At 45.2% G+C, this 22,839-nt stretch overlaps 1 long non-coding RNA gene across 2 annotated transcripts in view; it reads left to right on the top strand.

Moving 5' to 3' along the window:
- Gm16086 overlaps positions 1 to 20,722 on the top strand; it is a 28,957-nt gene extending 8,235 nt beyond the window's left edge. The window contains exons 2-6 of one of the 2 annotated variants that reach the window (XR_381902.3): positions 4,865 to 5,045; positions 6,788 to 6,916; positions 12,204 to 12,372; positions 16,671 to 16,771; positions 17,938 to 20,722. This is a non-coding gene — a long non-coding RNA (predicted gene 16086). The remainder of the gene's footprint in view (positions 1 to 4,864; positions 5,046 to 6,787; positions 6,917 to 12,203; positions 12,373 to 16,670; positions 16,772 to 17,937) is intronic. The other variant, XR_381903.3, reaches the window with a different exon arrangement.
- Positions 20,723 to 22,839: the final 2,117 nt, after the last annotated feature.

Here is a 22,839-nt window from a genome sequence, read left to right as displayed (position 1 = left end):
TATTTATGCAAAAAAAAAAGATCCCCATAAGCACCTGTCTTGAGTTAGGTGAGGGGAGTAGAAATTGAGATATCAAAATGGGGAGAGGGGAGAGAGAGCGCATCGCACTGAGAGCAAACGATATGACCCAGAGGACCAAAAGCACAGAGTAGGAGAGAAGAGAGAAGTGGCATTGGGAGAATGGGGAAGACGCTTATGTAGGAGATGGGGATGGAAAGGGTCCTCCATTTTCAAGTAGGAAACACAGTCAGTCATGTTGATGTCTCATATTTCAATCTCAACTTAATTTATAGATTTCCCAAATCTATAAATTAGTTCTGTGGTAGAAGAGATGATGAAGGCAACAGAGGCTCCTGCACGCCCCACATCCAGTTTCATGGTTGAGGAAAACTGTCTGCCCCAGGCTTTACATACCCAGTGCTACCCAGTTCTCACTAGCATGGAAGCTAGGCCCAACACTTCTACCCTCAGCCACCACAGACCTGGAAGAAGTCCGACACCATGCAATGTTGGAGGCATCCATCATGCCAACCATCAAGGACCACATTGCTTCCATTGACTCGGGTAGTAGGATGCTCAGTTTCTGGTCCCCTTTGTATAACTGGCTCTGCTGCGATCATGGTTTGTTGCCTTTTCCTGAGTTGGCAGAGTAACTCCTTTCTCAACTCCTTGCTCTCTCCTCTCAGCCGTTATTGGCTTGCTTGTTTCTTTTCAAACGTCTTGGTCTGATGTTCAGAACCTCAGAGAAATAGGATATCGTATTAGAGCTACAAAGGGAAAGAAGGAAGTACTTGGTTCTGATGATGCTATCAGAGCTGGGATTTTTTGGAAACTATTCCTCATTAAGAGCCCAAGAAGTAAATACCTCTGCTTTTTGCTGGGATAGTCCCAATAGCACAGAGACGATAAGGTGCTAACTTTCCCACAAGAGCTCCCAGAAACCACTGGGCCACTTAGTCAGGGCTTCCCAAGTCTGGTCCCCTTACAATATTACTTTAATCTCTTACAGAAACAGTGGAGATTTCCAGGCTTTGGTACAGGACAACATAGGCTTTGCTGAGGTAAACAATAGCACACAGATGCAGAAATGCAAGGCACCTTAGCGCTGAGACCACCAAGATTAGGGACCTGTAGGTTGTTTCAACTTGCTCTTCGGAATCATAAACCAGGAGGCCCACAGGAAAGAGACTTTCCTTCCTTAGACAAAACAGGGGCCATTTTATAAAAGACTGAGTCTTTCTGCATTTCTTCCCTTCCTGACTGACTCTACCTTACTTCGACTTTTCAAAGGTACTGATCCCCTCTGACAAGCCACCATGTCCTTTCTCAATTTGATAGCACAGCCAGACCACGGTGGCCCTGTCACTAGCTATCATGTCTGGCTCCTGGCTAGTGCTCAACAGATTAGCTAGGATCCATCTTGACCTTTCGGCAGAAAGATCTCCCCTTGTAGAGACTTCCACTTCCACCTCTAGAGCTGTATTGAGTTGGCTGCCCCCTCTTCTGTATCTGGACCAGTACAGGGAATCACTGAGTTTTCAAGACCCTAAGCCTTCCTATAAAGGTAATATCCTTTTCCCTATCTAAAACCAGAGAGTATGGAGAAGACTGGCTGTAAAGTTTTAGATTGGCAGACACTCCAGGAAGAATTGTGTAGTCAGAGACACACAGATATCTGACAGCAGATAAGACCAAAGCAGCCTTCCCTTACAGCCACACAGTCCTGGCTTGGTCGCATGGGTGCCTTTACCAACTAGGAAGCATTTGTCAAGTCTTTGAGTTTCCTCTGTCCTACCTTTACAAAGCTGTTGAGAAGTTTAAAGTATCTGACACCTGGCTCTGTGCTTTAATTTGACAACCATTGGCTTCTGGGATGAAGAGTATTTCCTGGGTAGGCTATCTCTGACAAAAGGGATTTGATATGAACATGTATGTGTGTGTGTGTGTGTGTGTGTGTGTGTGTGTGTGTGTGTGTGTGTGTGTACATAGATGGGTAGTTTATAAAACAGTAGATTCAAAGTAAGGCCTTTTCAAACATCTTTAGTGTTAATTATTCTTCTCCCCCAACTCTATTCTGCCTTCTCATCCTTCTCCCTCCGTTTCCCTTTCCCCTGGGATCACTATAGACTGCCTTCCCCTTATGGTTGATCATGGATATACTAGAGATTCCCCGGAGAACACGGGCTACTGGTCTTGTTCTTGGTTGAGTATAAGCACTTGAGGGTTAAAACACTGAAAATCACCATATACTTTGCCCACAGGAGGTAGAGAATCCAAATTGGTCTGACCAGAAACTTTTCCTCCTGTTGGAAAATCTTCACAGTGCTCTAAGGTCCTGTGCAGGTTGCTAAGAGTCAGGTGTCACCTATAGTCTAACTCAGATGTGAGCCCTATAAACTATAATAATGAACATATCAGGAAGATGTGCCAGTTGGTATAATAGTGGCATGAAGGTTATAGGGGTGACCAACTGCTTGTGTTGTACTTAAGGTCAGTTTCACAGGAAGAAACCTGTGTCTGAGTCTATAAATCTTGTCACGTCCACTTGATTGGGGAGTGAACCTAATACAATTATTTTGCTCACTTGACAAAAATTTCAAACTGCCCTCTAAATTATTATCTCTATATCCACGGATCGGTGATGTCCCCAGACTTCTCCATGAAGTTGCTTTTTGCAGTGGATAGGGATTAAGAAGACAGAAATTCACAGTTGGTGATAGCGTAGACATAAATGTCTGTGGAGTTTTCAGCCCCAAATGGGACATCTGTTCTCTCTCTCTCTCTCTCTCTCTCTCTCTCTCTCTCTCTCTCTCTCTCTCTCTCTCTCTCTCTCTCTCTCTCTCCCCCTGCTCCTGCCCTCCAGGGACCATTGGAAAAGAGGGAGCTTATAAGAAGCAAAAGTTGAGGAAGGTTGGCAAGAGTGTCTTCTGGACGTGATTGGATTGTTATACTCATGGAGTCAAAGCAGCTGTTGTTACCTGCACAAGGCCTTTACCAGGAGACAGTCAGCATGAAAATGTAGGCCTACCCCTCTCTAAGGAGGCAATGACAGTGACAGATTCTTGGGAACGAGAAATCAGTTTTTCTCAAGTGTGAGGTCCTTGAGAGACTGGTGATGATATTGTGGATGCTCCATCAACCATGTGGACCTGTAGAGCACAAATTGGAATTGGGGGTGGGACAGGAAGTTGTAGGAGAGGTGGGGATGGAACCAGAAGAAATTGATAGGGTTGGAGGGTGAATATTATAAGACTATTGTATGCATGTATGAAAGTCTCCAATTTCCTTTTAAGATGTCTAAAGGAATAATAAATCACACATTACTAGCTAATAAGTTAAATCACTTTAATATTTATATAGCCCACAGAAAGATAGTAAAATGCACACCTACCGAGATAATTGATTGTGTGTGTGTGTGTGTGTGTGTGTGTGTGTGTGTGTGTGTGTGTGTGTAATTTAAGAGCGAACTGTTGAGCTAAGAAAGGGGAATGCCATAGGAGGTACAGATGAGTACTGGCCAAGACCCCCATCTTTCCACCCTTGAGTTGGAGATCATGAAGCCCCAGGGACAATCCCCATCACCAAGATCAATTGAAGCATGCCATTGTACTCCAGTCATCCCAGAGTCTGGCCATAAACAAGTTCAAGAGCATCCTTGGCTACATATTGAGTTTGGAGTTTGACAGCGGAGAAGGCATGTGACTCTGCCTCAAACAAAATAAAATAAAACATGGTTAATTAAGAGCAAAGTTACCCTTCCAAGGGGTCCACTACCAACCAGCACTGTGGTGGTGACATGAAGTCAGAGTGAGCAGATAAAGAGGAATCTGGAAGATTCCACCAGTGCCATTCATAGACACTACAGGACAGACTGGGACTCTTCCCCCACTCCAGTAAAACCAGTAGGTGGCCATTAGAAGACAAAGCCAGTGTCACCTTGGGTAGCCCTGTGTAGACTGCTATCAGGGGAACCCCGAGTTTATTGCCAGCTGCAGTGGAAAAGCATTGCTTTGAATTTTTTTCCCTACCTAATTGTCAAAACTGAATAATATTATCAGCTTTTTTTTTTTCATCCTTTGAGTATTTTTCTAATAAGAAAGCACAGAGATACACAGCAAATAAAAGCGTAAGATTCCAGGATGCAGTGCAATCATGCAAAATGACTTTCATATCAGTTTGATAAGCAGCTGAAATTTAATAACTACATCCCTCCTATGGTGCTGGATGAAAGTCTAATACTTTCTGCTTTGGGTTCTTTCTTCTGCAAGATGCTATTCAGGACTGTAGCTGAGGCTTTTATAGTCAGAGAGATGAGAGGTTCAGTGGATTAAACAAAGCCTTGAGAGGCTGGGCCAAGCCCCAGCCAGGCCAAAACACAGTGGCTTAGAAGCTGAACTAAAGCCAAGCCTAAGGCTGCCCATGACTATGGAGAAATGATTCAAGTATCTCCATTAGCTCAAAGTTACAGGTCTGAATCACCCCCCCCCCTGGAAAGCACACCCCCTTGTTAAGAGCTATGAAATAACTGTCTCCAGAATATCTTTATGCCTTAGCTTAGGGCAAATTATTCATTGGAGGGAGAGGGACAGAGAGAGAGAGAAGGAAGGATGGAAGTAGAGAGAGAGGGAGGAGGAGGAGGAGGAGGAGGAGGAGGAGGAGGAGAAGGAGAAGGGAGAGGGGCATTTGGAGTTGAACAGAGATCCCTCCTAACTTTACAAAAAGAACAGAAATGTGATGTTATATACACTGCGTCTTGGTAGGCAACTTCCGATTGGAAGTCCTCATAGAAGACATCTATCTAAACTTCCTATGTTATGGTTAGGGAAATTACGATTTATTTAATGCTGTGTACCTGTCTTTTAAGGTCTAGTGCAGTTGTTCCAGATTCTTCCAAGGAGTCTTCCATCCCCCGACTCCAAGTCAGAAGGAAACATGCCCAGGGCTCCGAGCATCCGGCTGGCAGTGGCCATAGCCTTCAAGGTGTTATTAGGGATGTCTAACCCTAGAAAAATTGAGGGGCATTTGACGAGATAGTATCCAAACAGGTATGGGGGATGGGTCCCAGGGCGGTATGGTGATACATACTAAGGGATGTTTAGCACTGGGTTGCAGGTGCATAGGGAGAGGCCAGGCCTCCCTGAGCTGGTGGGCTGTCCACAATGGGGTTTGGCTGTCTTGCTCTTCTACTGCCCCCTCCTGGCAGAGTTCCCTGCCAAGGCATGAAGTGGGCTGCTTCTGGCTTGCTTGTCAAAAGGGTGTCAGCTAAGGGGTGGGAAGCCGAAACCCTTTCAAAACAAAGACAGCCGGGCAGATGTGAGCATTGGGAAGGCTAAAGATGCATCTTGGTAATGACTTGAGAGGCGTCCTGGGTGAATCTATATGAGAGAACCCCAGCCGCATGGTGTCCCCACCGTTGCCCCTCTGCTTGCATGGGTGCGGATAGGACCCGTTTAAGATAGGTGTAGACAGGAAGTCCCTCGGTGGAAGAGCATCGGAGCCTGTCATCGCATCCCACTACAGCCTTTAAAAGAAATTCTAACTCCAGATGTCGGCTTAGGGAAATGAATCAATTAGGCAAATGAAGACTTCCCCCATAAATCAGTGGGTGAGAGGCTTGGGTCCAGCCATGGCCCTGGTCCGGGGGATGGGATACTAGACTTGGCCAGGGCCCAGGGAGTGGACACTCCAGCCGTTCTCCACAGCCAGGTGACCCGGATCCCCTCTGCTCTTCTGAAGTTATGTTTACCCCCTTGGGAGCTGGTTTGATTTAGAGAGAGTGCTGTGAGTCTCTCCACCCCCTTTTCCTCAGAAGATAATAAAGCCTCGGGCTTCAGAGTGGGACCCAGTGTAAGCCGGTGTCACTATTCATAAAATAATTGAGTTTACACAAAAAGTGATTTCAGTAATAGCTGGCTTTTTATAAGTATGTACATTTTATTTAAAATTACTGACTCAAAAGGCAAGGTAGAAAAAAAAATCACCTCCAACAACTTCCTGTAATTGCGAATTATTGTGAGGGAAACAGAAGGGAGAGCTTTCGAAATTATGAGCCATTATGCTCAAGAGAGAAAGAGAGAGAGGGAGAGAGAGGAGAGGGAGAGAGAGAGAGAGAGAGGAGAGAGAGGCAGTGGAAGGGGGAAAAAAAGAGACAGCTCGGCTTCATGAAACACAGCTGACAAGCTCGGCTAAATTACCCCCGGACCATTACAAAAATCACTTAATTGCCGAGCATTTTGTTAGGTCAATTGACTCTAATTGAAAAAATAACAAAAAGCTTATTATGCTGCAAATGTGGCCGTGGAAAATGAGTCTTCTGTTAGAAGGAAACAATAATTCTAAATTTCAGCTGCCTCTTACACTGTGAAGTTCACTGTTTCCTTGGGGTAGAACCCACTGTAGCCGAGAAGGAAAGCAGTATGTGTTGATGCCTTTTTCCTTTTCGCCCTCCGCATCTCGGCCTGCTCTTTCTTCCTCTGCCTCGCCTGACCCCTACCCAAACCCACCTTTCATGGCAGAGAGAGCCCCCCACCTCCACCCCTTCTTAAGCAGATACACACAAACCCCCTCTTCACCTCCAGCTCCCTTTTACCAGTGTGAAAAGTTCAGGAGACAAAGGGCTGACTCATGGCAGGGTCCACATCTGTGAACTATCCCATTTCCACCCAGACATCCCATCCCCAGCTCACCTCGGACAGACTCATTTGAGGGTGTCAGGAGCCCCCCAGCCCTGTCTGCCAGGGAGCCGGTCTTTTCTTGCTCTCATTCCTGCCTCTTCTCCCCTTTCCAGCCTGGCTGACAGGAGGCAGCGGAAAACTGAAGACCAGGAGATTTTTCCAAAATGGCCCCCTGACATGCACATCTAAGGCTGGCCCTGATTGACATCAAGTGCAGCAATTAAACCCACCAGCTGATGAAGGTGAAGGCTTACCCATGATTATACATCTTGGGGATGGTTTGGCCAGAGTTGGTGCATTTTAAAAAGCCTACGGACCTCAGCTCCATCGCTGCCCCAATTATAGACTTGAATGGTGGGAGTTCACAATGGGTGTGATTCTGCTCTGAAAAAAAAAAGGGAAAAAAAAAGTAATTGTTTGTTCATAAAACCAAGAAGCCTGGGTAGGAGAGTCTGATGGTAGAGCCTTTGTTTGGAAAGCTGTGGGAAAGAAAGTGTCTCTCTCTGTGTGCATGAGTGTGGCACTATGTGTAAGTGAGCACATTTGTGCCCAAGTGTGGGACTCTGTACACATCAGCATAATTATACAATATGTCGTGTGCTTGTCTGTTCATGAGTATGTTTATGTGTGTATGGGTGAGCGGTGGTGTGTGTTTGAGTATAACACTGCATGTAGTGCGAATGAGTGTGGGGCTGTTTGTGCATGAGTGTACTATTACATACAGTGTGCACATGTGCACAGTGTGTGACAATGCTGTGAGTATATGAATGAATACATGAGTGTCATGTCACATGCAAGTATGCATGTGTGCACAGAGTGTGGGATCTATTGTATATGAGTTTGTGTGTGTGGAAGCATGAACGTGATAGTATGTGTAATTTACACGGCTTTGCACAAGTATGGGGCTATGTGTAGTGTACAGTGCAAGCCTGTATATGCATGAATGTATGACTATGAACATGTGGGAAGCTATTGTATATGAGTTTGTGTGTGTGCATGTATGAGTGTGATATTATGTGTAATGTACAGGTTTATACAGGACTATGAGGCTATGTGTAGTATACAGTGCATACCTGAGTATGTAATGATGTGTGATTATACGCACATGTGTGTACATGTGGGTGCACATGTGTGTGTTTACCAGCACACATTTACACATGCGCCTGTGTATACACAAGCATATATTGAAGGAGAGTCATGAATCAAAGTGAAAGCATGACTTTAGACCTTTAAGCAAACGCAATGCTGTAACTCACCAACACCTCCCAGCCTCTCTAATTTACAAATTTTAGCTCCTGCCCAGCTTCAGACCAAAGACCATGAGGTCCAAGGCTCATGCGTGGGAGATGAGGAACTTTACTGGGGCCTGAGGAGGCAGACCCTGTGGGATCAGCTGCTTCCTTCTGGAGCCCCTTCACGGTTGCAGCAGCAGAAGAACTTGATGCTCCTCAGTGGAGGGCCAGCTCTGCCTGAGGTCCCCAGCAGATCCCTTCCACCGATGTGACATCCAGAGCCAGGCATCCTGTATACAAGAAGAGGCAGAGGTGTCAGGCTGCCCTCCCACATGCGTGACTTCTGAACATCTACAGTTAGAGACAATGACAAGAGGGCTCTCGAAGCCCTGCGTGTCACCTGGTGTCTTGGCAGACAGCTTGACTGGGAGTAAACTAAGCCATTCCGGAGCCACAGGTGTTAAAAGCACCAAAGAATCATCAGGAAAAGCCGACCATGAGAGAAAAGAACTATCCAGAGGCTTTGTCTCAAGGGGAGAGGGGGCAGGTGCTCCCCTATGCCCTATTCTGGGTGGCCAGACCAGGCTGTCAGGATATGGTGTTCTGCAGAGCTAAGATGTCAAGTCGTGGCTGGTCTGAATAGAGAGGAGAGCAGCAAGAGGGCCAACAAATGTCCTTCTGCCTTGAGTGGCACAGAGAGGGAACCGGGGAGAAACAGGGCCTTGTGATTGTGTGGCAGCCCTTCTGAGAGCCACAGGAGCGAACCGGGTTCCACTTGCCAGACCAATGGGCTTCATCAATTAATCACAGACAAATAATCACCACCTCCATTAAAGAATAATACATGAAAGGACAGAGCCTCACTGTAACGTATTCAGAAAGGGCCGCCTTCCTAATCCCTCTGAGCCCTGACATGTTAACTGGGTAGCGACTAATTAGATGTCAAAAATTCATAAGCGCTCTTTAATATTGCATATATCTGCAGCCGACATTTCAATATGAGACTTGTATACACAGAAGTCACCGTGGCATTCAAACACAGCGGGGTGGGAGAAATAAAAGCAAACCAATAAAAACAAGGTCCCTAAAAAACCCCAGAGAGTGGCGGCTTCGCAAGTGTGTGCTTTCTTCTTCTGGAAAGGTAGTGCCTTAATAAGAATTATAGGCGAGGGGGTTGCTCTGCTCCGTGCTGTATGGACAGAGAGAAGGAGAGAGAGACAGGAGACGGTCTTATCAAAGACACTGCCAGGTAAATAGTAATTTATTGTTCATGCACAATGAATATTACCCAGTGTCCTGACACCGGGTGATAATGAAAGACATGTTACTGTGGCATCCCAGGAGGGGATTTCCACCCCCCTTCCCCTCTCATCTTTCTTGAGCAAGGGAGCAGTGATGGGCACTGGCAGCAACTGCATATCTCAAGACATTTCGCATAATATAGGAAGCACCTGAACTTTAGTGGATTAAGTAAGTGAGTTAGTTTGCTGGCTTCATGATATATATGTTGTCTGGATGCAAACTTATATTTCAAGTGCTGGAGACTATATTTTTATAAAACAAGCTTTTTCCTGTCGGAAGAATTATAGGAACGTGATATAATACAAGGCGGCGAGATTAAAAACAATGCATCATAGCAGGGAGAAAATGCGCTGTTTTATGGCTCGCATCCCTTAATTGAACCTCTCAGGAATACAGGGGAAAGCTCACCAAGAACCTGCTTGAAGAGCTCACTCCCTTCTTCGAGCGGCATGGTTGTGTAGGTGGCTGTTCGTTTTTATGTTCTAGCATGTGTGCATTTAACATGTAGTGTGTCTGTCTGCACATGTGCAGGCACACATGCACACACGAACAGAAATGTAACATGGATAACATTTTGCTTTCCTTATTGAGTCATCCCATACCATTTTCAAAGGAAAGCTTTTATTTGCTTTATCAGCTTATTAAATATTTTCATATTTTTTTAAAAACATCTTGTCTGCATATGTGTATATGTTTATGTTTGTGTGTGAGAGATGGTGGACATGCACATATACATGTGTGTGATTGTAGGTGTGCACATGTGCATGTAGCAGCCAAGCTTAGCAATCAGTTCTCACTCTCCGATTTGCTTGTGAAGGGATCTCTCTCTCTCTCTTTCGGTCTCTCTCTCTCTGGCTTGCTCTGTCTCTGTCTGTCTGTCTGTCTGTCTGTCTCTCTCTCTCTCTCTCCTTCTCTCTCTCAATTAGGTTCCGGGACTCCGCAGAACTTAGGAAATTAGTCTGAACAGGTGAGAGGGTGCGCCAGAGAACCGGACAGCTTCTGGGACAGGCGGAGGCACAGAGCCGCTGAGGCAGCACCCTTTGCGGGCCGCAGACAGCTGGCCACCGTCCGGACCAGAGGACAGGTGTCCGCCTGGCTCGGGAGGCGGCCTCAGCCTCAGCAGCAACGGTCGCCATCTTGGTTCCGGGACTCTCTCTCAATTAAAGGTTTATGTGTGTGCTTGCACACTGGCACATGTGTCAGTATGTGTGTGTGTGTGTGTGTGTCTGTGTGTCTGTGTGCGTGTGTATGTATGTGTGTGTGTGCCTGTGCATGTGTGTGCATATGTGTGCATGTGTGAACATGTGTGTGCATGTGTATGCATTATGTGTTCATGTATGTGCATGTGTGCAGTGGCCACAAAAGTCAGAAGAGAGCATCAATCAGGAGCCCAGGATTTGGAGTTACAAGCTGTGTTGAACCACCTCGTATGGCTGCTGGGAGCCAAACTCTGGTCCTCTGGAAGAGCAGTAAGCGCTCTTAACCACTGAGCCATTTCTCCAACTGGGAGGAAACAAGGTCTCTTAGCCACCATGTTGTATCGAAGGCTAGCTGCCTGTGAGCTTCTGGGAATTCTCCTGTTTCTGCCTCCCATCTTTCCACGGGAGTACTTGGGTTACAGGTGGACACCACTGTAACCCCACTGTGTGGATTCTGTAATCCCACTATGTGGATTCTGTAATCCTACTGTATGAGTCCTGGGGATCTGAATTTAAGCCCTTATCCTTGTACAGCAACTACTTTACTGGCTGAGCCAACTCCCCAGCCCAAATTTATTTACTTTTAATTAGCTTCCAAAATTCAGGTTTCCTTTAAGCATTTTCATAGAAACTCAGTTTTCCTTGGCCCTCTGCCCTGAAGGACTCCACTTCCCCATCTACTTGAGAAGGTAAAATAATAAAAACCTTTAAGGAAGAGAGTTGGGGAGGGGTCATAGAACATAACTGATGTGAGAGTGGACTCAAGAATATTCAGGGTAGGAAGGCAAAAAGTACAATTCTTTTTCTATCTGACCAAGGAGCAAAGTGTGAGGAATTTGTGCTGGGACACAGAAGGAGCTGTCGGCATTGAGACATCAGTACACAGTAGTTTTCCATCAATCTGATTAGCAATCTGCCCCCGGGATCTGTCTTCTTAAGACAGTGAAGTCATACCTGCCTCTTACCTTGCTTAGACCTAGGTGCTGTGAGGACACTAGGCAGGCCCAGGCATCCCTAGGGACCGCAACAGCTTAAAGCTCAAGTCCTGGCTGATTTGGATCATGTCCGTGGCCCCTGCTCCTAACCACGCATGCTGTCATGTTGACGTGGACTATTTTAACATCAGGTGAATTGGGAGGCTTCCGCAGAGCTGTGGATCGCTGTGAACATCGGCGCCCACAGCACTGATGAGCAGTGTTTGGATGGGAGAAATGCATTTAAAACCCCTCCCACTTCTGTGCTGGTCCCCTGGTTTTAGAGTTTCTGACTACCTTACCTGTCTCTGGCATGTCAGCTACAAGAGGACTTTCTCAAGAGAGGGAGAAGGACTGGGCTGAGGCATCAGGCACAGTGCCAGGGACCAGTGGTCAATCTCAGGTGGTATTTTGGAGAATCCTTGATTTGGAATCTTCTGGTCTGATTCAGGCTGGGGAAAACCCTTCCTCATCAATACTTACATCATGACTAACTGCATTCACTTGGGACCTGAGAGTCTCGCTCCTTGTTACAACACGAAATTGGTTTCTCCTGCCCTTTAGTATCTCCGTCATCAGAAGGAGATTCCTCATCAATGTTGACTGGAAAACTTGATCTCTCCTGCTTGCCTCCGGCACAGGAAAGGTCTCTCTTCTCTCAGTTGCTTTAAGATGGAAGTCAGGTTACTACCCTGACTTCGTTCACAGCTTATTCATCCACCCCTGCTTTTAGTTTCCGGGATTTTGAGCCCAGTTACTAGCGCCCATAGGGGATTGCCAATACCACAGAACTCAACTTAAACTTCTCTCTCTCCTTCCAAGAATGGAAGCTCCAGTGAGTTGCGATGCTTCCAGGGCAATGATCTGAGAGCCCGGAGAAAAGCAGAACTCTGAGGGGAGCTATAGGTGACACCCGGCTGCGGCACCTAAGGTGATCTAGGATCGAGAGCTTCAGGAGAAAATGCTTCACTTGGGGCAGAAGGACTGTGAGGTGAGATGCAGGAGACTGGCTGAGTGGACAACAAAGGTAACGAAGGTGCCACAGACACTGGTGACAGTCATCTTTAAAGAGCATCATTGTTTGAATTACATTTCTCATCATTGTTGTGCCCTAAATACCCACAGCAGCAGCTGGAGGGATGAGGGGTTTGTTACCACTCACAGTTTTGGGGGAAAGCTTGGCGGGATACCTGAGTGCTTGGGCAGAGCGTCATGAGGCCAAGAGTGTGTGGAGGAGAGGCCCCTCTGCTTCATAGTGGACAAAAAGCAGAGAAAGAAGGACAGAAGATGTAGCCAGGATGAGACACGCATTCCAGAGGGCAGGCTGGGTGCAGACATAAGAGAGGCTTCAGTTTTTGTTCCCATTTTCACCACGGTCCTTTACATGTCTGCTTCTTCTTCTTGGTCTCTTCCATTTTTCTCAACGTTGAATTTCACTGAATCACCTGCCCTAAGGACATCTCAGGTTCAGCAGTGTAGATGTAGAGTGAGAGGAGATGGCTACACCATGCCATAGGGATTATGTCTTCTGTGCAACATTATCTAAGCTTCTAGAACTTGAGTCCATGCTAATGTATTGAGGATGATACTCCAGGGGGCTGTGTACAATTTCTGGGTCTAACTAAAGAATTGAAAGGGGGCTCCTGGTTCCTCTAACGTTGTGTGCTGAAAGCCCTCTGCTTTGGGCTCCCAGGGAACACATGGCGACTGAGCTGCAATAGCCACAGAGCTTCCGTTGATGAAAAGGCCAGGGGGAGCTCAGCAAAGGAAGTCAGTTTAAGTTCACACAGGATAGTAACTTGATCCAGTGTCAAGGACTAGGAGCTAGGTGAAAGCAACTGGGGTAAGGTCTTTGTCCCTGAGGTCACAGCTCAAAGTGGAAGGCCTGCACTGAGAGCATTCATCAATGAAATGCTCACTCTGTCCACGACCTCTTAGTGGTGATTGATTCTCAGCTTTGAGAATGCCTCTGTATGTGGGATGCATACGACTTTGCTCTCACACCTAAAGAAACAAAGCAAACCATCATGAGGAGGGTCCAGGGCAATACCCATCTTTAATGGGAAGCCAAATCTCCATACGTATTCCCAAACTATGCAGTGTCCTGGCTCATCATCTCGGTATCAGGAAGGTTTTACACTAAGATTCTTAGAACAAATGTAGCAAAGAATGAACTCCCCAAAGCAAGGTTCAGAGGGAACTGGACAATATTAGGCCAACATGACCCACTTGGAAAGTCCCCTTAAGTGGATAGAACCCCTCACTCTTAAAGCCGGACTTGGGTTCATCCATTCCCAAACCAAGTGACCTGAAGCTAATGGCTGGTGCAGAAGAATGCACAACCAGTGAGTGTCCACGTATGTCACACAGAAATCCATTGGCCATTCATATTCTGGGGAGTCAGCCTTAGAAGCCAGTGATGTACCTGCCGGGGCTGAGCATCCCTCCATCCACGAACAGGACATGAACTTGAATAGCTTATGTGCTTTATGTCTTCTGATCGTCCCTGCAGTTTTATCTTCCCCTTCGTGTACAGCCCATGCTTTGTGAAGTAATGCAGAAATAATAAATTCTAGAGGAATGTTGACCAAATAGATGTTTAAAACTTACGACAGAGTTGGGACATAAGTCTGTGCGATTTGTAGGAGAGGTTTGCTGTGGTAGGGAGCAGGGAGACTGGAAGTCTAGCCTCAGCCTATCTAAGGCTCGGACAGAATAATCAGAAAAATAGTTACTCTCTAAAGATAAGACTAGGGTATGGTGTGTAGAGTGAGGAAGAGAGTTTTCACAGGGTAGGAGAGACAGCCAGGGTAGCTTTCTTTATAAGCACAATGGCTTCAGCATGTCAGAGAGTGGGACAGGGGAGATAATGTCCTGTTTGTTTGTTTAGAACCTCTACGTTTCCTTATTTCACAATGCATAATTGTCTTGGGGATTATACAGCCCCACTAACCAGATAAACCAAAATGACTTAGCCTTGTTTCCATGGTGACAGAGATGATGGTGGTGAGGATGAGGATGGCAGACAGGGCTGCTGGCAACAGCAAGGATCAGCATCAGCTCGGCTGTTTCTAGGTACACAGTGCCTGCCCATGCCTGTGGGATGGTAGACAACGTGCAGATGGCCCCACACCTATTACGAGCTTTCTGTGCTTCGGGGAGGACCATTCTAAAGAAAAGATGGCACTTACTACGTCTTGTTCTATGCCCAGGAAGACACTGTAAACAGGATAACATAGGTAATCTAATAGCAGACTCTACAAGACTTAAGATAAAGGCCCATGAATAACAGAGATAGTTAACCAGCTGTCAGCAGAATGGATTTGGGTCAGTATGCACTTCAGCCACACCCTCAGCAGTCAGGATGGGTGCATTCCTGATCATCAAGAACAGCTTAGTTCAAAAAACTGAGGATGAGCTGGGAAGGACCTAGCCTAGACATGCCGATGAATCCCTATGTTTGCAACAAATCGCCATGTTTCTCCTAGACGACTGAATCATGATTATAAAGCCAACTCTTCTATCTATGTAGCTGCAAGGGAAGGGCAGGCAGCAGAGGTGGGATCCCAAGATGCCACAAGGATGCCGACCCCTTTTAACCCACAGAGTTAATACTTTGAGGACATGTGAAGGGAATGGTCCACAGGGAAAAGAAGCCAAATAGACAAGAGTGGCTATGTCCAACAAAGCAATCTCAGAAAGGACACCATCTCCTCCCAAGACCAAAGGGAGACTTACTAAAGATAGACAGATGACTCCTGTCTGGCAGTGTGAAAACTGAGTGTTGCCTTGTGAAACAGGGGTCTGAAGATCCCTCAGGGAAGTGCTTGCCACACTAACATGCAGACATAAGTTCAATCCCCAGCATGGGTGTAGAAAATGAGGCATCTTGGGCTGTGCTTGTAATCCCAGCATGGGAATATGAAGACAAGATCCCTGGGCCAGCCTGCCTGGCTGAACCAGCAGGTTCCAGGCTAAGGAAGAGTCTGTCTCAAAAACTAGGCAGACAATGCCTGATTAATGACTTCCAGTCTGTACACACACACACACACACACACACACACACACACACATACACACACACACACACACACACACACACTCAGAGACAGAGAGAGAGAGACAGAGAGACAGAGAGAGACAGAGACAGACACATATACATGCACACAAATACACACAGAAACACAGACACACAAACACACATAGGAACACACAAACACACATAGGAACACACACACACACACACACACACACACACACACACACACACACACACACACACACACACTCCAATCCCATGGCACAGAACTTGAAGAAAAGCAACAGAACTAATCACCAACCAGGAACGGACCTGAAAGTAATATCTAGGAGCCAGGAGCGTTCCAGCATGTTAGCAGCAATTACTTAGCGAGTGAGGGGCTGTGACTCCTCTCCAGAATCAATAAAGCAGATCGTGCTTTCAACACTCTGTCACTATAGGGCACCCCGTGAGTGACACGGCATAGCCTGAACAGAGATTGAGATGGGTATGCGGTTCCCACTCACACAGCAGGTAGCAATGTGTACAATTCCATGAGCTTGTGCTTAGCAGGCCCTCTGCCCCTGACGCCTGCTTTCTGGCTTCATGATTAGTTAAGGATGTGTCTGCATCCCAGATCAGGTATCATCTCAAAGAGGCCCTTCATATCCTCAGCCAACGCTCACTAAGGACCTGTCGGGACCACTGTATCTCCACTTCTCTCATCTCTACCTCTACTCTCTGTCATCACCACCTCTGCCTCATCTCCACCCTGATCATCTCTATTGCTACCTCCTCACTCCATCTTAGTCTCTGCCATCTCTGTCATCTTCTATATCCACATCTTTCTAGTATAGCTCTCTGTCTCTGTCTCTGTCTCTGTCTCTCTCTCTCTCTCTGTGACATCTGTCTCTGCCTCCATCATTTCTATCTCCCTTCCTCACTTCTTTCTTTACCATCCCTACATTCATATCCTTTGATCATCTCCACCTGTATCTGTCATTTATAATTCTATCAATTCTGTCTTCATCTCTGCCATCTTTCCCTCTACCTATCACTAGGCTTTCAACTCTGCCTACCCACATCCATCACCTCTGTCATCTTCATTGTCTTCATCTCTCAGCATCCATATCTATCTTCTTCTCTAACTCCTTAATCTCTATATCCATCTGCTTATTTAGACTTTATTCCTTCTCCTCGTTTCTGGTACATTGTCCCTAAAATCCTTGGAATTCATTGAATGGTTAACTTTCTTTTTGTGTATTTACCAGAAGACAGATGGCTGGAAGGTTATAGGTCATCAAGGACCAACTCCGGTGATAAACATTGGAAATTTCCCCGTCTATCTCCATGGAAGGGAAAGAGGATGAAGGTACTGATTGTTTGTTCCACATATCCATATCTCTTATCTGAATCTCTTGTAACAATTTAGAACAAACCAGCAAGTGCAAATGAGTCACTGGGCTCCTAACCTCCATGAGTTACCCCAGAAAACACAGTGAAAAGGAGATGGGGGAGACGGGGAACTTAGCTTTTAGCCACTCTGGACAGATACATGTTGTGGGTGTCTACTGTGTGTGATGAGAGATGGGAACAGTTTTATGAGACTGAGAACTTCACCCTGGCATGTGAGGCCAACTCAAGACAGATTTGTCAACAGTGAGCTCCGCTGTAGGCTCTCCACTACAAGGGAATAGATGTCTGAGGAAAGCCATCTGATGTTAGAGATAAAAGGAAGGAGACTATCAACAGAAATCCACAACTGCTCTGAAATGCAGAACACAACCACAGCATGTTGTACAACTACAGCTGACACACCTACAACTAAGGCCCGAGGAACATTACAGAAGATGCTGGTGAAAGATTATAGGAACCAGAGGGAAAGGTGTCTGCTGCCAGGCAGTGCCTTTTATAAATGAGGGAGCAACTGCACCTAAAAGACCATAATGTTATAGTCACCTCAACAAGGTCCAATTAAATGATAACTGCAGTTGACATGCTAGCAGGGATGGTGAAAACCTCACAGGTACCTACCCACCTCTAGATGAAGAGCTACATGCTGGGAGGGGGAGCAGCAAGACCTCCCTTAGGTACACAACCTCAAAGGGTCAGCCCTAAACACATACATCACATATACATACAAGCAATACTGGGGGAGAGAGAGAGAGAGAGAGAGAGAGAGAGAGAGATGCATATAGATATGCACATGTAACAATAATAAGCATAGAGAAGTCATGAATTTGAGAGGGAATAGAGTGGTCATGGACACAGGAGAAACTGGAGAAAGGAAACAGTAGACTGAAAATAATATAAATGCTCATAACTGGAATTTAAAAACAAACAAACAAAATTAAAAGCAAGAAGCGAAACAGAAAGGCAGGCACCGAGAATCAGAGCAAAGGAGTCTTCCCTGTCCCTCCCCTCTTGTTGCTCTCCCTCACCTCACATCACCTCACCTTCCTCCTCAGCTCCTGCATTATCTGAATGACTTCATTCGCTTACATGCCTATTTATCATCTCTTGCCTTCACTTTCACAGAAGCTCCACGGAGCATGGTGATTTTTGCACACAGTTGCATCCTCTGCAGAGCCAATCTTCAACACCTGTGTTTAACTGAGTCTGAAGGAAACACCATGACGTATATGAACAGATGACGTTGGGTAGCTAAACATTCTGCCTTGATACAATACACATTGTCAACAAGCACAAAATCAAAATTCAAATGAGGTGGTCTCTGCTGAGACTGGGAACGTGCTAGATTTGACCGTGGGAGGAAGAATCAACACAGGAACAAGACTCTCGGTGGCAGAACATCTGATATGTGCTTTCACCATCTCTGGCTTTGGTTCTTAGTGGTCAACTGTAGTCTAAAACTTTGATGGAACACTGTGAAAACAGGAAACAAGCAAAGCCTAAGTTTTCAAACGCACAATTCTGAGTGGCGTGGTGTCATCTTTCATTGTCTTACTTAATCTCTGCCTGGATAAAAATCACCCTCTGTGCAGCGTATCCACCCAGTATGCACTACCTACTCATCAGTTCCTTCATTGTGTTCTTGTTTATCAGATCAATTATTATAGAGTCGTACCTGTGCTCCCTCACCCTTACGTCACTGAAGAGTGATCAAAAAATGCAAAAAAGAATGGTGACACTAGGGATTCAGGTGTGCCACAGAGAGGCCACCAAATGCTTCCTTTAAGTGATTTTGTTAAAAATAAAAGACAACTCCAACGGACTGCAAAAAAAAAAAAAAAAACCTTTATTCTGGGACCATTAGTACCTGATGTTGGTTCCAATCTTCAATCTGTGAAATTGCGAATGAGAACAAGAAATTCATTCTAATGTTGCTACTGTTTTAGCCTGAATGGCCTCACTTAAGATGAAACAAACATAGTTTCAAGCACTGAGAGTTCTTGGGCTATTTCTTACATGGAAAGGAAGAGGCTAGTGTACAGAAAACTATTTATAACATAATACAAAATAAGGGCTTCCCAGTCTAACTCTGCTGCAGAATATCTATTTCCTTGCAAATAAGACTAGTCCAGCCTCCCTTCAAGAATGAGTAATGACCAATACAGCAGAACTCTCTAGCAGGTCACAGGGTGTAGAAAGACAGGGAAGTTCCCAGGCATCAGAGATAGAAGCTAAGGTGAATGGAATGTGGTGATGAGTGATGGGAATGGCAGGATGCTGGCATGCAGCTCAACCCCGATGATCATGGCCCATGAAGTTTCTTCTCATCCACTGTGTCTTTGAACCATTGAGTAGAGAGATGGTTCCTTGTGTGGACTGCTTTACTGAGAAGTGGAATCTTGGTGATCTTGATGATTCTGGCCTAAGAAGACAAGAGCTTGAGTGTGGGTGACCTTGTCTTTACTGAAGGTCCATATGATGGCACAGATTAGGGAGTATACCTTCTGAAAGGGATCCAGGAACAAGCAGGAGTTGTAGGTGATCCTCAGTCAGCCGTGAGCACCAAAAATGCAACCTCTGTCCCAGGCTGGTAAGAGAATGGATTCTCCCACCAACTCACAGGAACAGGAAGTCAGTCTTTCCTAGCTGAACCTCCTGGTGGGGCCACGACTACAGACAGACTCCTGACTTCTGCAGAACAGAGCCAGGAGACACGCTGTCCTCTATCCGCCAGCTTCCAAGCTTCAAGACAGAGTTCCAAAGGGACTGCTGCCTTAAGCTACTGATTTTTCAGGTATTAAATCTAATATGGTGAGGGAGTTAGAGAGGGGCAATTCAGCACGCGCTGTTGGGACAGCTTTCCAGCTACTTGGGGTTTGTTAATATGACTCTTTATAAAACGCTTCACTGCAAAATCAATTCTGGAGTGATGAAGAAACTAGACAGAAGAGATAAACAGCGTTGTCTTCCTCAAGTCCATCTGCTCTCCTGAGGGATTCTAGACTGGGCTCCATCAGGCTGCTCTGGGAACTGGCAGCTGAGGCCATAGGTGGGACCTGGAGGAGCCCCTTTCTGGTTTGTAGACAGAAGCCTTGAGAGCACTGTCCTGAGAAAGAGGGCATAGTTCTCATTGTTGATAGAACATACATCATGTCCTAGGATACAGCCTCAGGGCCCTGCCTGACACTGTCCTATTGAGGCTCTGGAATTCAGTCTATGAGTTTTATTTGTGTTTTTAAAAAACACTTTTTAACATTTATTCTTTGGGAATTTTATGCATGTAGTGTATTATTGTATGTTTCCTCTTTCCAACTCTCTCCAGACCCTCTCAACATGTTATCCCATGTTTGTTTGATATAAAATTTTAATGGGACAGGGATGTTAAGTCCATATTACATACCTTGTCAATGTATAAGTTCTCTGGTTTCAGGATGAAGTGCCATTTTGGAGAGTGAAAATAAGAGATCATTTACATTTCTATCTTTAAAAAGAAATTTTATGTTGTAATATTTCCACAGTTGAGAGCCCTTCTAGTATATAATTGCTGTAGAATTAACAGGTACAGAAAGGATCTTTATCGTGTGGGCAAGAGGTAAGTGTGTTCAAGGTTCATGTTCAAGGGCCACAGGCACGTAAACATAGAGTGAAAGATCTCACATCAAATTTCTGGGTCAGACTCTTCTGGATGGCAAACATATTGGCGATTGATTTTAGGATTTCTTCTGTGGTTTCTATCCTTTCTCCGTGTACATTTTCTACAATCCTGTGGTAATGTTATAAATGGGATATTTGCACACAGAATAATATTTCAGTCATAATCACAAAGGCAACAAGATGAACAGTTTTGCCTCTGTAATATTTGTACATTTCTTCAAGTATTGAGGAATTAGATAATAATATTAAAACATTGTGTGTGTATGCCATGATTACAACTGTGTAGAAGTGTTACACATACATGGTAGGACTAGGAGTAAAGAGAATATATCACAGTCAAAATAGGTACCTGATGGACCATCAGAAGTTTAAATCTATTTCATACTGTTTTATACTTGAAATAAATGTATCTTTTACATCTGTAGACAGAGTTTATATAGATTCTGGGCAGATGATAAGGATGATAGGAAGACAGATAAACACACAGATGAAGGCAGGCAGTGGTAGCACACATCTTTAATCCCAGCACTTGGAAGACAGATTCAGGTGGATCTCTGAAATCTCGAGGCCAGCCTGGTCTACAGAGCAAGTTCTAGGGCAGCCAGGGCTACACAGAGAAACCCTGCCTTTAAAAAAACAAAACAAAACAAAACAAACAAACAAAACCACAGGTGAGAGATAACAGATGATATATACACATAGTTAGATGGTAGATAGATAGATAGATAGATAGATAGATAGATAGATAGATAGATAGATAGATAGATAGATAGATGATAGATTGTCTGCAATAGATGTAGATACAAAAATGATAGAAGATAATAGTATGCAATAGACGTAGATACATAGGTGACAGATGATATCCATAGATGGCTAAAAGGTGGTTGACAAACATAGGTATAGATAGACTGAAAATAGATCATTAGTGATAGATAATAAAAATAGACAGATAGTCAGCAGACAATGGATAAGTTTGCCTTACAATGTATATCAGCTTCTTGAGGCAATTGTAACAAAGTGCTGGACATAGGATAATTTGAACACAGACATGTGTGTAGTTATCTTCCCAGAGGTAAAACTTTTCAGCATATTCTCACCCACAAGGCCCCCTTTTCAGCAGGTGGATACTGGCCTCTCTGTGTGTCTTCCTTTGGACTCCGTCTTGCACTTCTGAATGTTTTAATTTTAGGTAATGATAAAAGACAGCGACCATCATGAGTTCAGGCTCACGTTAATAACCTCATTTTTACCTTTAAACATGGCTGATTTGGGGAAACCAAGGTCAAGACATCAACAGATCAGTCTCTGGGCATATATACCATGTAGCCTGGGACATATATACCATGTAGCCTGGGACATCCCTGAAGGGTACCTTCTTGCTAATGAAAGAATGATACACAACATATCAGTCTCTGGGTATATATACCATGTAGCCTGGGACATATATACCATGTAGCCTGGGACATATATACCATGTAGTCTGGGACATCCCTGAAGGGTGCCTTCTTGCTAATGAAAGAATGACACACAACTAGCAATTTTATATTTTTGGGATCATGACCTTTGAAAATTACTCAATGGAATGGTAATTATATTATTGCAGATATTCAAAACTTGATGTTTCCACCTTAATTTTGTCAGAGATTGGGCATGAGCATCATGAGAACGTGAAGAGACAACATAGGAGGATCAAGTTCAGCATTCGGCGGTATCGGGCACTATGTGTTTGTGTCCCCTCTGCCTCCATCTGAAGCCTATTCATTTTCCAAGCAAAGGCAGGAATTAGTCACCTTTCACAGTGCCAGGTCCTTTTTTCCCCCCTGGACTCTCAAGAAGGTCTGTTCAAACATTTACCTACAGAGCTTGTCCCAGAGACCCTACGCACGCCTGTAACAGAGTGAGCATTCCCAACAGTAACATCTTAAAGGAAGACTCCTTGGAAAACACCCTGAGTCCCCACAACAGCCCCCCTTTAACTCTCATTGCACCTCCTAGTTGACAGTGTGTGTGTGTGTGTGTGTGTGTGTGTGTGTGTGTGTGTGTGTGTGAGAGAGAGAGAGAGAGAGAACATGCACACAGGTACAAGTGTGTGCATGCCCAGTCACAAGATTTGCTTCCCTCTGGTGCCCATCTCTCTGATCTTGTCCTTGATAAATGGTTATTTCTCTACATGGTCTGTGGTCTTATCTTCTTCATGTCATACTTGACTGACTTCACCTCTTTCCTTGCCCGACGGTGGCTGTCTTGGTAGACATTACTGGACCACAGGTCAGACAAGAGGCACAAAGACCTCAGCCAGGAGGAGGGAGTGAGAACCCAGTGTTGACAGGGTGGGTGCTTGGAAAGTAGGTCATCTGCCAGGCTAAGAGATTT

This window comes from Mus musculus, chromosome 12 (genome assembly GCF_000001635.26).
Source record: "Mus musculus strain C57BL/6J chromosome 12, GRCm38.p6 C57BL/6J".
In the NCBI taxonomy this organism is placed as follows: domain Eukaryota; kingdom Metazoa; phylum Chordata; class Mammalia; order Rodentia; family Muridae; genus Mus; species Mus musculus.
Note: the sequence above shows the minus strand (reverse complement) of the source record. Positions and strands in the feature narration are given on the sequence as shown.